Source organism: Canis lupus, chromosome 1 (assembly GCF_003254725.2).
Source record: "Canis lupus dingo isolate Sandy chromosome 1, ASM325472v2, whole genome shotgun sequence".
Classification (NCBI taxonomy): Eukaryota; Metazoa; Chordata; class Mammalia; order Carnivora; family Canidae; genus Canis; species Canis lupus.
In genome coordinates, this window is record NC_064243.1 from 43,236,401 (window position 1) to 43,249,572 (window position 13,172).

General features: G+C 40.3%; 1 protein-coding gene across 2 annotated transcripts in view; it reads right to left on the minus strand.

Moving 5' to 3' along the window:
- RGS17 (regulator of G protein signaling 17) overlaps positions 1-12,932 on the minus strand; it is a 96,226-nt gene extending 83,294 nt beyond the window's left edge. The window contains exons 1-2 of one of the 2 annotated variants that reach the window (XM_049113771.1): positions 9,903-10,002; positions 7,015-7,139 (exon numbers count right to left, since the gene is read on the minus strand). The gene's annotated coding sequence lies outside the window, so the exon portion shown is untranslated. Of the gene's footprint in view, positions 1-7,014; positions 7,140-9,902; positions 10,003-12,793 lie in introns of those variants that run through there. The other variant, XM_049113772.1, reaches the window with a different exon arrangement.
- Between the last annotated feature and the right edge of the window lie 240 nt (positions 12,933-13,172).

The window sequence follows — 13,172 nt, forward strand, 5'->3', positions numbered from 1 at the left end:
AATAAAACCTTAAAAAAAAAGAATCAGTGGGATATACTCTGCATGCAATTTAGTGCCAGGAAATAAAACAACTTCTGAAAAACTATTTTCTTTCATTAAACAATGAGTTATAGGTAACCTGTCCTGCAACCCTTTCGTTTTGGCTACTGGAACCTCCCAAGTAAAGCCTACTGCTCCTGTTTTAAGAGCAGTCTTGTCTATGTTTTATGGTATGTGCACCCCTCCCCCCATTTATTTCTCTTTGTGCCCTCTTATCTCTATTTTGTTTCACTTTCATTGCCCTATGTGAAAGTGCTTTTATTTAAGCTGCTTCAGACCTTTCAGAAATAGATGATGTATAAATCATTAATCACAAGTGCCTTCTGGACAATCACAAGCAACTTCCTCATTGCAAAATCTCACGTGCTGCCTTGGTCCTAGGCTTACCCTCCCTGCTACTCAACATGACTCCGCTGCTCTTCCTTCATAAACCTGTCTCCCTTTCCCAATCTTTTGGGGAAGATTACTATAAATATAAATAGAGTTGGTTAAAACCAACTCCACTTCCTTGGTTTCATGGCATACTACAGTGTCTTCATTCTCCTCTTAATACTTTTTTTTCCATTCTGACCCATCTTATGTATGAATGTGTGTGTGTGTTTGTGCATGCATGCGTGTGTGCACTGATCTTAGTTTCCTTCTTTGCCCTCATGCGCATTCAATGCAGATATACGTTAGGATTCTATTCCAAGCTTTCACTGCTCTCTACCCTTTTTTTCTTGGCAATCATCTACTACTGTCACTTCTAAGTAAAAGATTTTCAAACTGTACTTCTAGCCCCGGCATCTCTCCTGAGTTCACATTCCAAATTCCCTGGAACCATTTGAACCTCAGTCAGAATGAAGCCCTGCAGTTCTTTTACTGGCCCATTCCTTAAATCTCCTCTAAAACATCTTTGCCAAGTGTGTGTCCACCAAGCATTTGATAGCAAACTCACTTTGCCTTTCAAAGCAACCCATCTAACTAGCCGGTTTTGACTGTTAAAAAGTTATTTCCAATAGGATGGCAAAATCTATTTCTATGACACATGCCCATCAGTTCTAATGCAATTCTTTTTTTTAATATATTAATTTGTTTATTTGAGGGGTGGGGTGGGGGGAGGGAGCAGAGGGACAGAATCTCAAGCAGATTCCCCACTGAGCACAGAGTTCAAAGTAGAGTTCAATGTCAGGTTGATGAGACCATGGCCTGAGCCGAAATCAAGAGTCAGATGCTTAGCTGACTGAGCATCCCAGGTACCCCTAATGCCATTCCTAAGAGTAACATTAAGAGCTAGGACACACTGAATACCAAACATGTGCCAGGGCCACTCCACATATTGTCTCTTTACGACTCTTCCATGTGGTTTTATTATTCTCATTATAATATCACTGGGGCAATTTTTAATTAATCTACTTATTCACATGACTCTTCTCCAAATGGTGAAATACACGTATTCTCTAGGGGAACCACTCTATTCCAGGTTCAGGAGGTACAAATTCCTTGGATCACTTCTTCCATGATCTACTGGATTTTGTTAATTTCTGTGTTGCAAACCTTCAACCATGGTGTCCAGAAGGAAAGAAATTCAAAATAACAATCCAGCTGTGGTATGAATATGCATAACAGAACTGTCACCAGCTTCATTCTAGACACTGTTTGCCTAGGTTGACATAGCCTAAGGGCAGACCTGTTGCTTCCTACAGAATCAACTAGGCTTTTAACCAACAGCCTGCTCAGTCAATATCTGCTAGAACTCTGATACATACATCAAACTCTCAAACTGAACTCAGCTTATTTCCTTCCTATCCTCTTCATCAGGTTTTCTTCACATCTCAGAGACACCTGTATTACCCAGACACACAGGCTCAAGTCCTCCAGGCTGGCTTTGAGGTTCCTTTTACATCTTCTAAATCTCATCAGTGACTGAGTCCTGAGGCTCAGAGTTGAATATGTTCTCACAATGTCATCTTCCCACTGCCTCAGGTTGGACCTTTCTCTTTCCCAGTCCAGGCTCAGCTTCTCCTACCTGGACAGCTAAATTTGTGTTCCTATTTCCCTCTAGATCCTCTCTGTAGCATAGATCTGATGAAGACAGCTCTTACCTGCACAGTGCTGTGGCACTCTGTGCCTGGCTTCTCACACCAATCTCCATGCCCACCAGGACCTGTCTTCTTTCTGGCCTTAATGACCTGTGATTTCTTACATGTACTATATACCGGAAAACTGTGCCATAAAGTATTTTTCGAATGTTCCTAGTTCCGTACCTTTATTTACATTATCTTTGAGCCTGGAAGACCTTTGTTTGCCTGTCAAAATTCTATCTTTCAATAACTTGAGGAAATGTCACAAACTCTATGACAGTTTTGCCAGATCCTGGGTCTAGCCATCAAAAATTAATCTAAAGTGCCTGAGTCCTCACAGCACTTTGTTTCTCTCCTAGAATAGAAAAACAATAGCAATTTACATACATATTTCTTTCTTCAACTGGTCTTTAGGCTCCTTACATCTTAGCTATGGCTTATTTAATTTTCCTATTATAGGCTACAGAGTAGGGCTCTAATTCGTTTCGTTAATTACAAATAAAGAGCTAGGAAATAAAAAAGGTGAAATTGATGACTAGCTGAACCTAAAGAAAACTTGGCGAGCTAATGCAAACACTTGGAAAATCAGACCCACAGAGGCCATATTTACAGTTGCAACAAAGGATCATTATTTCTGCCTGCCTCTGATTTCATTTTTCAATTGTGGGCTCTACCCTCAAGCACATGAACTCTTCCTTCTTCCCTGAGATCTAACCAGGCTAGAACTCCCAGGGCTAGGGGTCAGAGGCCAGGACATTAAATGCCAAAGTTGATTTTGGTTCTAACTAACAGCATCACTGAGTAACTACTTTCAGTGAGCCTACTAAGTCATAAATCCACATTCCCTTAAAAATAATCTCAATAAAATGAGCAAATAATCTTCTCCAAGTACACTTGTCACTCCCTCCACCCCTGCCCAAAATCTTAATAGTTTAGCCATTAAGCCACAGCACTGCCCACTGCTCAATAAAACAAATCTTAGCATGTGCATTTATTCATTGTTGGTATTTTATTTTATTTTATTTTATTTTATTTTATTTTATTTTATTTTATTTATTTTTCATTGCTGGTATTTTAAATCAAAATGTAAATAAAGGTCTCTTTATATCATGAAAATACTGATTTTATGTAAAATGGACTTAGAAGTAGTTACATTTAAAAAGAAAAATTTGGAGATTTTTAATAGATGGAAGTGAATTTTGGTATTGCCTACAAGAATGCTTAACTATTCAACATAACCTACATCAGGTCAAGAAAAGTGCTTCACATTTTTTCCTTCCTGGAATTAACATTTATTTAATGAAATTCTACATCATAAGACACCACTTGCATTACTCAGATGTTCAGTGAATGAAATTACTGAATTAATGAAAAAAAATTACCTTCTTAAGATTAGGTCACATGAATTCACGAAATTGGAAGTGGTTATATAATATAGCAGGATTATATAATAATGTATTGAATGATATTATACTTTAAGAAATAATGAGTTTTTAGCTAATAGTTTTGTTTGCTGAGCCCTGTCTTCCTTGTACTTGACTTTCCTTCTTATCTCATTGGTTTTTGCCCTTGTATTCTAAGATATGTGTCTTTTCCTCCTAAACACTTGGCTATGATTACACAGGCATCAGGTCAGTTATTTCTTGCTATCAACCAATGAACAAAAAGGGGAAACACACACATACACTCCAACACTGTCATATAAAATTCCCTTTTCAAAATATTAAACTTTGAAGACAGTACCAATGTATAAGGATTCTTTGTTTTTAGCATTAAAAATGATAAATAAATACATCCTTCAACTAAATCCAGCATTTGTGTAAATATAGGTGGGTCATTAGGCATTGGATTTACTAAAGATAATTTAGTCTAAAATATTTCTTCAACAGCAAAAACCCAGATTACTGGACATGAGCAAATTAAGAAAACATGGGCTCCAATAGCTTGAATCAAAATGGACAATATTATTTATCATAAACTAGCAGAGATATGAAAATCAGGCCAGTTTATTCCTGACCACCAGAAGAAACTAAAACAAAAAGACTGCTGTTTTCATTTCTTCTCCTGACAGATTTAATATTTTAGTTCTTGATACATTTTAAATCTCAGGCAAAAATTATGGAACGATCCTAAAAATTATATAAAATAACACCTGTTTTCTATAAAATGCTAGATATACAAAAAGAATTGCTACTCTTTTCTTTTCGATTTACCTAGAATAATACTTATATTACCAATTATACTAATAATACAAAGAGAGAAAACGGTTAAGTCAAATGTCAAGTTTCACCCACACAGTAGGTAAAGATAATACTCCACTTCAGAATGGAATATTCAATACTCTAATTTACATTAGCGTATTTAATGCTCCAAAATACAGCATTCAGTTAGTCATAAGTCTGTAAGTTATCCAGGTCATTGTATTGCTGTATTGCATGTCTATGCCTTAATGCCCCCATAAAAGATAATTGGTTTTTCTTTTGTTTTTATGTAAGTCTTGATCATATTAAACTCATAGGGCACAGGAAAACGCTGCATGGTATGGTAGTGCTGAGTAGAAATAAATTGAGAAAGAAATAGGTTCAAAACTCAAATTATCACATATGGTTACTTATTAACAGCCTAGCTACAGGTTTAATGACAAGCAAGTTAAATTTAGTGGCTGAAATGAGGGTGTAGCTTATCTTCAAGTTCATTCATTCATAATGTCAATGTCTTTCATTATTATGTATAGGTAAATTAACTGTTCACATTTTTCTAGGGAGGATTTGAAGTCTTTCCCCTGATTTTATAAATAATATCAAGTCTTCCTAGAACAGGATACAACTAGTTGCTAGGTTAAGAAATTACCCTAATGATTTCAACAAGTAGATGTTGAAGATGGTTTCCTTTCTCCAAAATCAAATGTAATTATTTTCCTTAATCTGAAAAGAGTATTCTGGATTTCTGATCAATTTGCTACATTACAAAAAGATTGTTATCAAAGAAGAAATTAGAGTAGTATCAGGAGAAAATTTTATATTTTTATTGCACAGAAAGTGTGAATCCTAAGGAAGAGTAAGGATATCACTCTCTGATTTCCTTCGCTCACCCTTCCCCCAACATTTTAATATACCTTAAATTATATTTTAATGATCATGCAGGGTAAATTTTTTCAAGTGAGGCAGAAAGGGCATAGTATAAATGTATGTAGACTTTTTTTTTATTTTAATGAGTGAGAAACAGGAGTCGAGGTGGATTCACAAAAAGCATTAAGCCTCTAGTCTTTTGTTGTCTGGGTGTGGAGGTGGCTGTTAAATCATCCACCAATGAGAGCCACTTCCTGCTTTCCCTTCTCCTTATCTAAGTCTCTCCTTAGTTGCTTTCATTTGGGGTAGAGACGTCTACACTTTGAGGTCAATCCGCCTAAAACTGCTGAATCCTAAGGAGATTCTTACTCATTACTTCCACCTTGTATTTAGTTATGACTTGCAAACAAGAATGATCAATGCTCACTAGATAGAAGCAAAATACTAATTGAAGAATTTTATATGTGAAGTCCTTGTAGAATGGGGCCATGTTTAATTAATTTTTGCATCCAAAAATCTTATCATAGAACCTGACGCGTAGTAGGTGCTCAAGAGTATTTATGAATGAATGGATGTTTATTTAACTGGTTGGTTAAACAAGCTGGTCAGGAAAAGATAAGCCAGCAAACAGAGGACAACTTCAACATTAATAAAGACCCATAAGTGAAGACAAATACTGGCCAGAAATTAAAATCCCTTCAACGACTTACCATTTACATGATGCTTCTTGGATTAATTTAAATTATTTAACTCTAGTGCAGTATCTAACACTTGCATAGTGATTGCCAGTATTTGAAGCATTTTTGCAGACATAATTTCATTTAATCCTTCCACATTTTGGGGTATACAGCATCAGGTCTTCAATTTTATAGATGATAATACAAGGCTCAGCAAGCTTAAAGCTACAACTCCAGTTATTTGAATCCCAAATCTGGGCTCATTCTACAAAATTACATTCTCTGGTTTAAAAAAGTCTCTTTCCACACAGTTTTCCAGAGTGGCTGCACCAGTTCATATTCCCACCAACAGTGCAAGAGGGTTCCCCTTTCTCCACATCCTCTCCAACATGTGTTGTTTTCCTGCCTTGTTAATTTTCTCCTTTCTCACTGGTGTGAGGTGGTATCTCATTGTGGTTCTGATTTGTATTTCCCTGATGGCAAGTGATGCGGAGCATTTTCTCATACGCATGTTGGCCATGTCTATGTCTTCCTCTGTGAGATTTCTGTTCATGTCTTTTGCCCATTTCATGATTGGATTGTTTGTTTCTTTGCTGTTGAGTTTAATAAGTTAGGAGAGACTCCTAACTCTGGGAAACGAACAAGGGGTTGTGGAAAGGGAGGTGGGCGGGGGGTGGGGTAATGGGCACTGAGGGGGGCACTTGATGGGATGAGCACTGGGTGTTATGCTTTATGTTGGCAAACTGAACTCCAATAAAAAAAATTATAGTAAAAAAATAAAATAAAATATAAAAGTCTCTTTCTTCTAAGGGTGATTTTCCACATACTTTTTCACATCCTCTAAATTAAATCACAGATTACCACTTTTCATATAGCAGACTTTCAAATATTTGTTGATTTTGATTAACTGAAGCTTGAATAAGTGGAAGAAGTGAGAGAAACAGGGTGGAGACATGGGTTTGTCTTCCTAGAACTAAAACTGACTCATAAAATCTCTAGATTAGATAGTCTTTCATGCTACACCAAAAACAAGCCCCTGCCTTTCACTGAGACTAGAAGTAAATAGAGACAGTGTTATCAATTTTAACAAAAGGGTTTTCCCTGGATTTAACTCACTATACCACTGGGAAGACCTGAGATAATTGAAGAAATGAAATAAACACTTACCTGCTCATTTCATTTATGTCATAATTTCCCTTGGGTTGTGTCTGTTTTATTGTAATGTCACGGCTCTTGAATTATAACCTTTGTATTTCAATAGACAATCAGCAGTACTACGAAAAGCCTGTGACCTAATACAAGGAAGTAAATATTTGCTTTGTGAACCACATTCATTGTCTATAATAAAATTACATTTATTGACACAGATTAAAAAAAAACTCAAACACAAAGTTTAAGAAATTCAGAGAGATTTTAGATGTTTATTACTCAAGCTAGAATTTCAAGTATGAATCATTTATACAATTTAATGAAAAAGTCTGCACATCTAGTAAAGAGTAGAGCAAGAATCAAATCCAGTTCTCTTTGAAACAAGATTTCCTGTTCCACCACAACTTCCTGCTTGTCCTAGTAGGGCCTCCCATTCATTATAAATTCCAAGTTCACTGATGCTAAATTACTGAGGTTTTACTATATTTGATAAACTGGAACCAGAGGTCATACAACAGTTTACCCTAAGTAGTTTCTTAACTAAGGGACTTTGCAGATTTTTCCAACTAAATACTCAAGCTTTGGAAACCAAATGTGTCAAAAGTTATAGAATTTAAAAAGTCAAAACCAGGAGCTTATAAGAATGCTGAATCATGTGAAACACTATAGATACAGAACTAATTAAGAGACTAGATTAAAAAAAAAAAAAAAAAGAGACTAGATTAGATTCTCACTTTTTAAATATTTAAATTTTACCTCCAGCTGAAAATCTGAGATAAGATTCTGATCTGATACGGTTTTATAATTCAATTTAGTTGATTGCATTCTGATGAGAAATTTCAATGAATGCCCTGCGGAGGACCTCCACCTACTTTTATATTTCTTTTTAAATTTCCTTTATCTCAGGAAAACCCAAAAGTTCTCCTACGGTTTAGGCAACTAACAAAAATATATAATCCATGAAAATCCAGGATCTAATCATGTAGTAAGGTATGACTGTGTGCGCAGAGTACCTGAACAGAAAAACAGCAGACCCTAACTATTTAGTGACTCTAGGCTTCTAAAAGGGACATGACACTTTGGAAAGCCCAGGTACAAAGGCAGGTGGCAGTACGTTATGGACACCACAGCAGCCCTAATCCATGGCTGATCCATCTCCAGACTTTGGTGATGTTTGCTCCACTCCAGCTGAGCTGGAATCTGGTTCAGCCACAATGATCTCTGTAGCCTCTGCCACATGCACTCTTTGTCACTAAGCATTTCCTTTCTTTGTTTACTCCTGCTATTTTTAAAAATTAACATTAGCACTTAAATAAATAAGAAAAATATAGCAGAATACCAATAGAAAAATGTGCAAAAGACTTGAACAAGCCATCCCTAAAGACCAAAAAAAAATTTTAAATAAAGGACATGTCAAAAAAAAGTTATCAGCATTATTAGTAACAAAAAATACCATTTTCACCTATCAAGTTAGGAAAGATTTTTCAAAGGATGATTATTACGTGGGTAAGAACTAGAGGCTCTGCTAAACATCAAGCCTACACACAAAAAAATGCTAAACAGATAGGTAGACAAAAGCCAGGCCTAAGGATGTATATCACTTAAAATAGTAAAATGTGGGAAAGAACATAAAAATCTAAAAATAAAACAATGACTACATAAATTAAGACATCCACACATTGAATTATTTTCCAATTACTAAATTGTATTAAAAATATCAATTTTTAAATATATCTTGGGAAATATCAAAGAAAGGTTAATTTTTTAAAAAGCAAGTATGAGGTTCTACAATACGATTCTAATTTTTTAAAAAATAGTACACATTATGCATCATGGTAAACTACACTGTAACTTCAATGGCAATTCTTTAGGCATTGGGAAAAATTATAAGCTCTCAGGTACATGCCAGGCACATGTTCAGCACATTATATACATTGTATTACATTTATGCTTACAAACATCTTAGGCGGTGGGCCTTTACCCCTGTTGAATATCTGAGGAAACTGAGACTCAGAACAGGTAAGTAACTTAACCATAGTGACAAAGCTCTTACATGGAAAAGCCAGGACATAAGCTAAGGTCAGCTTGACCCAAAGTTCCTATTCATCACATCCATGTCTGCCCACATAATTTTAATTTTCTATCTCATATATTTTTATGTGTACTAGGGGATCTAAAATAAGCATATAGTACCATTATAATTTGAAAAAAAAACTAAGAATATAAATGTTGTATTAAAAATTGCATATTCACAAAGTGACAATTCTAAAAATTGCTTCCTTCAAAAACCTAGGACCATGAACAGGATCTTTAGGATCTCAAACTAGTGTACCTGGTAATGAGCATGAGCACTCCTTTTAATAAATGTAATGCCAAAGGCTTTCATGAGCCATATCAATTCTGCAACATTCATTCATTTAAGAAAGATTTATTTAACACCTGCCTTTTGCCAGATACTGTGCTAGGTGCTGGCACAAAAGCAGGAGAACCAGTCTAAATGACTTTCTTTGGATATTAGCAAAGTCTTTGAGGGACAAGTGGAGAGGGAAAGAGAAAGGGAATATAAGACTGTCAGTCTAACACTGAAAGTCCTGGCTACATACACGTAAGGAATTTTTTTAAGCTTTCCATAAAAACTTAAAATACTCCTGAGGATCCAGGACATCCCCCAGTAAATGTCCTACAATTTGAAGCCTCTATAATGCATTCATACTTTAATTGTACTAGTCAGATGAACGAAAATGCTTTTAAATATCACATAGTATTATTCTCCTCCACAGGCTATACATTTGCCTTTCTGGGTGGTACAGTAATTTGATTTTTAAGTAAGCAGACCTGGACTCTCAGAAAAAGAGTTCTTAGCAGAAATGGAGTTGGATAGATTTATATCTCTCTTGGCTCCATACCTCTTTGTCCATATGCCCACCTTCCACTTCTCCAGAAAAGCCCATGTCTTTCAGCAAACTTCTATAGCAAAGGCCATTGTCTCTACAACTATAGATTAACAAGTAAAATGCTTTCTTACATTTTAGCTTATGAGTCAACGAAATTTTTTTATCAATTTAGATTTAGATCATTTACTTTTATTTGGCATTTATAAGAAGATGAAATAAGTTAGGATACATATATTATAAATAAATATATATTTCTTCTTGTCTACAAAGCCCCAGGTCCTAGTTATAGGAAATGTTATGTTGTGGTTTTTTGAAGATTTTATTTATTTATTCACGAAAGACCCAGAGAGAAAGCCAGAGACATAGGCAGAGAGAGAAGCAGGCTCCCTTGTAGGGACTTGATCCCAGGACCCCAGAATCATGACCTGAGCAAAGGCAGATGTTCAACCACTGAGCCACCCAGATGCCCCTAAGGAATATTATTATTAAGAAAAAGGATCAGAAGTCCATATGGATGACAGTAATTTAGACTTTCAACATTGAGTTCAGATAAATTTGGACCCTGTAGGGAGATCCCTAAAAGCAAAGAGATACCTATTTGAGAAGGAAAAACTGGCATGCCTTAGAATTGAACAGGGACAACAAATTAACTCTCCTTGTTAATTCCCTTCCCTGGGGACTAAACACCAAGGAATCATTGAGAAACCAGAGCAAAAAAAGGTCCAAATTGGTACAACAGATACCTTATGTTGTTTGTAAATTAGGTGGTTTTCTTAGTCTTTCAGACTTCAAATTTAGGAGGGTGGATGACTGCCCATAGTTCTGAGATCAGGTGTCACTGCCATGGAGATTCATCCTATTTAATAAATGATACCATCCAATCTTCTCATAATAAATACTTGTTTTATCATCTCCAAAAATCATAAACTACCCTCCTATGGTTTCTCTAAATATAGTTTTTTAAGATCATAAAAATACTGAGTAAATCTACTCTCCCATGAGTGTGCTAATTACTGTTTTAGTTCATGGTAACATAAGAAATGGCTTAATAACAGCAACTTAACTGGAGGAGGTCAAACTGCTCTCATTCATTTAAACTAATGAGCACAAATCACCTTTGCATTTGATATTAGTGCTCTAATGCCTATATCGTGGATACCTGCTACTATTAACTCCCAAAGACTCTAGAAACAAATACAATTTAAAGCGTTTCAGTTTTCAAAATTACTTAACACACATAGTTCCTAGGAGCTATGCGACCAGGAGGAAAACCTTATTTCCCACTACAACAGTAAAAAAAAAAAAAAAAAAAAAAAAAAAAAACCCAAACTGTTTCTCATTTCTCCAATTAAATGGTTTCAGGAGGATTCATTACCCGGAAAACCGGTATGGATGAACGCCGGAAATGCAGATGACATCCAGTCTCAGAAATGTTTATTCTAAGTGGGAACCAAACTATAAGATTCCTCTCTGTGATTGATGATCGCCTTCCCATGATAGAAATAATCTCCCTGTAAAATAATCTAAAAAAGAAAGAAAGGGGGAAAAAAAAAAAAAAAAAAAAAACTATGGGAAGCTAGCAAAGTTCTCTAGACAAACCTGCCAGAGACTCTTTCAAAGAGGGAGGCATTTATTGAAGAGTCAGGGAGGTTAGGGAAACTATGCCAGGAGCCAGGGCAGTCTTCCCCGAGAGACCAGGAGTGTCCCAGGTGAGCGGTCCCGGGCTCGGGCTCGGGCTCGGGCTCGGGCTCGGGCTGGAGGCGGAGGGCGCAGGGCGGGTCCCCGCGGCGGGCACCTTCCCGGCCCCGCGACCCCCTCGCCGCCCGCCGGACCCAGCGCCTCCCGAGGCCGGCGCGGGGCTGCCCGGGACGCGCTGCCCACGGCCTCGGGGTCGCGAGGAGCATCTCCCCGCCCGCGGCTCCCGAGGCCAGCGCTGTCCCTCCGCCATCCTCAAGTCCTCCGACATTTTTCACCGAGACAGGGAGGTAGGGAGCAGAGGAAACGACGGCGCGTCTGCAGCCAGACTGTGCCGCAGCACCGGCGAGGCGAGGCGAGGCGAGGCGAGGCGAGGCGAGGAGGAAGGAGGCTGGCGAGGGGGCAGCCTTTAAACTGTGCTTCCACCGGCGATGAAAAGAGTCCTCAGCCCCGGCAGGGGACGTCTCGGATACACCCACCAGGGCAGCGCCTAAGGGGGCGGGTGGGCGCTCCTCCTCCGGGTCCCCCCGAAGCCAAGCACACTAGAACTCCCCTTCCTACGACTAACGGGAGGGGAGGAACAAAAGAGACCCCCACGCCCTGCACACACACACGCACACACACACGCGCGCGCGCGCACACTCAGCTCACCGACGCTCTAGGTATGCATTTCTGCAATCCCTTCGGCTTCCACCTTCCCCACCTGGTGGGTGCATTTACCCAAAGGTAAAGGAAGAAAGAAAAAGAAAACAACAAACCCCAGCACCCCGAGGTGATCGGTCGGTGGGGCACCGTTAATGTCACATGCGGTTTTCTAACAAACCACCGCGGAAACCCGGCCGGACCGCGCGCCCCCGCGGGGTCCCCGCCGCCCCCGGCCTCGCCGCCGCGCACCCGACCGCGGGCTCCCGGGGCGGCCGCAGCTGGAGGGCGGAGGGGGGAGGGCGGAGGGCGGCCCGCGCGGCGGCGGCGGCGGCGGCGGCGGCGGCGACGCGGGATCCAACTTCCCGGAGCGGCGGCGCGGCCCCCGCTCCCTCCCTCCCGCCGCGCCCGCAGCCACCGCGCCGGGGCTCCGGCGGGGCACTCTCCGCCCCCTCTCTCCTTCGCCGCCCCCAGCCACCACCTTTTAAAAATTCATCCGTCGGAGCCAAGCAGACATTTTGATGTCATTCACTTAGCACCGCTCGGGTCCAGAGGCGGCATCTTACCCCGTGGCCTGGAGGTGTGGGCAGCGCACCGAGGGGTCCGGGGGCGCGAGGCTGGGCTGCTCGGTCCTCTAGCGGAGCCGGTTCGCTGCCATCCGCCCAACTTCAGCACCCAGCGGGCGAGGAGAGAGGGAGCGAGGCGAGGATGGAGGGGAGAGGGGAAGGGGAGGAGGGAGGGTGGGCGGGGAGGGAGCGGGAGCCGCTCGGCAGCGCGCATGCGCCCCGCAGGCGGGCGCAGCCCCTCGCCCGGCTCGGCCCGCGGGGCCGCTTCTCCTCCCCGCGCGCGGCCGCGTGAGTCACGGCCCCGCCCCCGCCCCCGCCCCCGCCCCCGGCGGCCCGGCCCCCGCGCGCTTGCCTCGGCTGGGCGCCCTCGGGGCGGGGG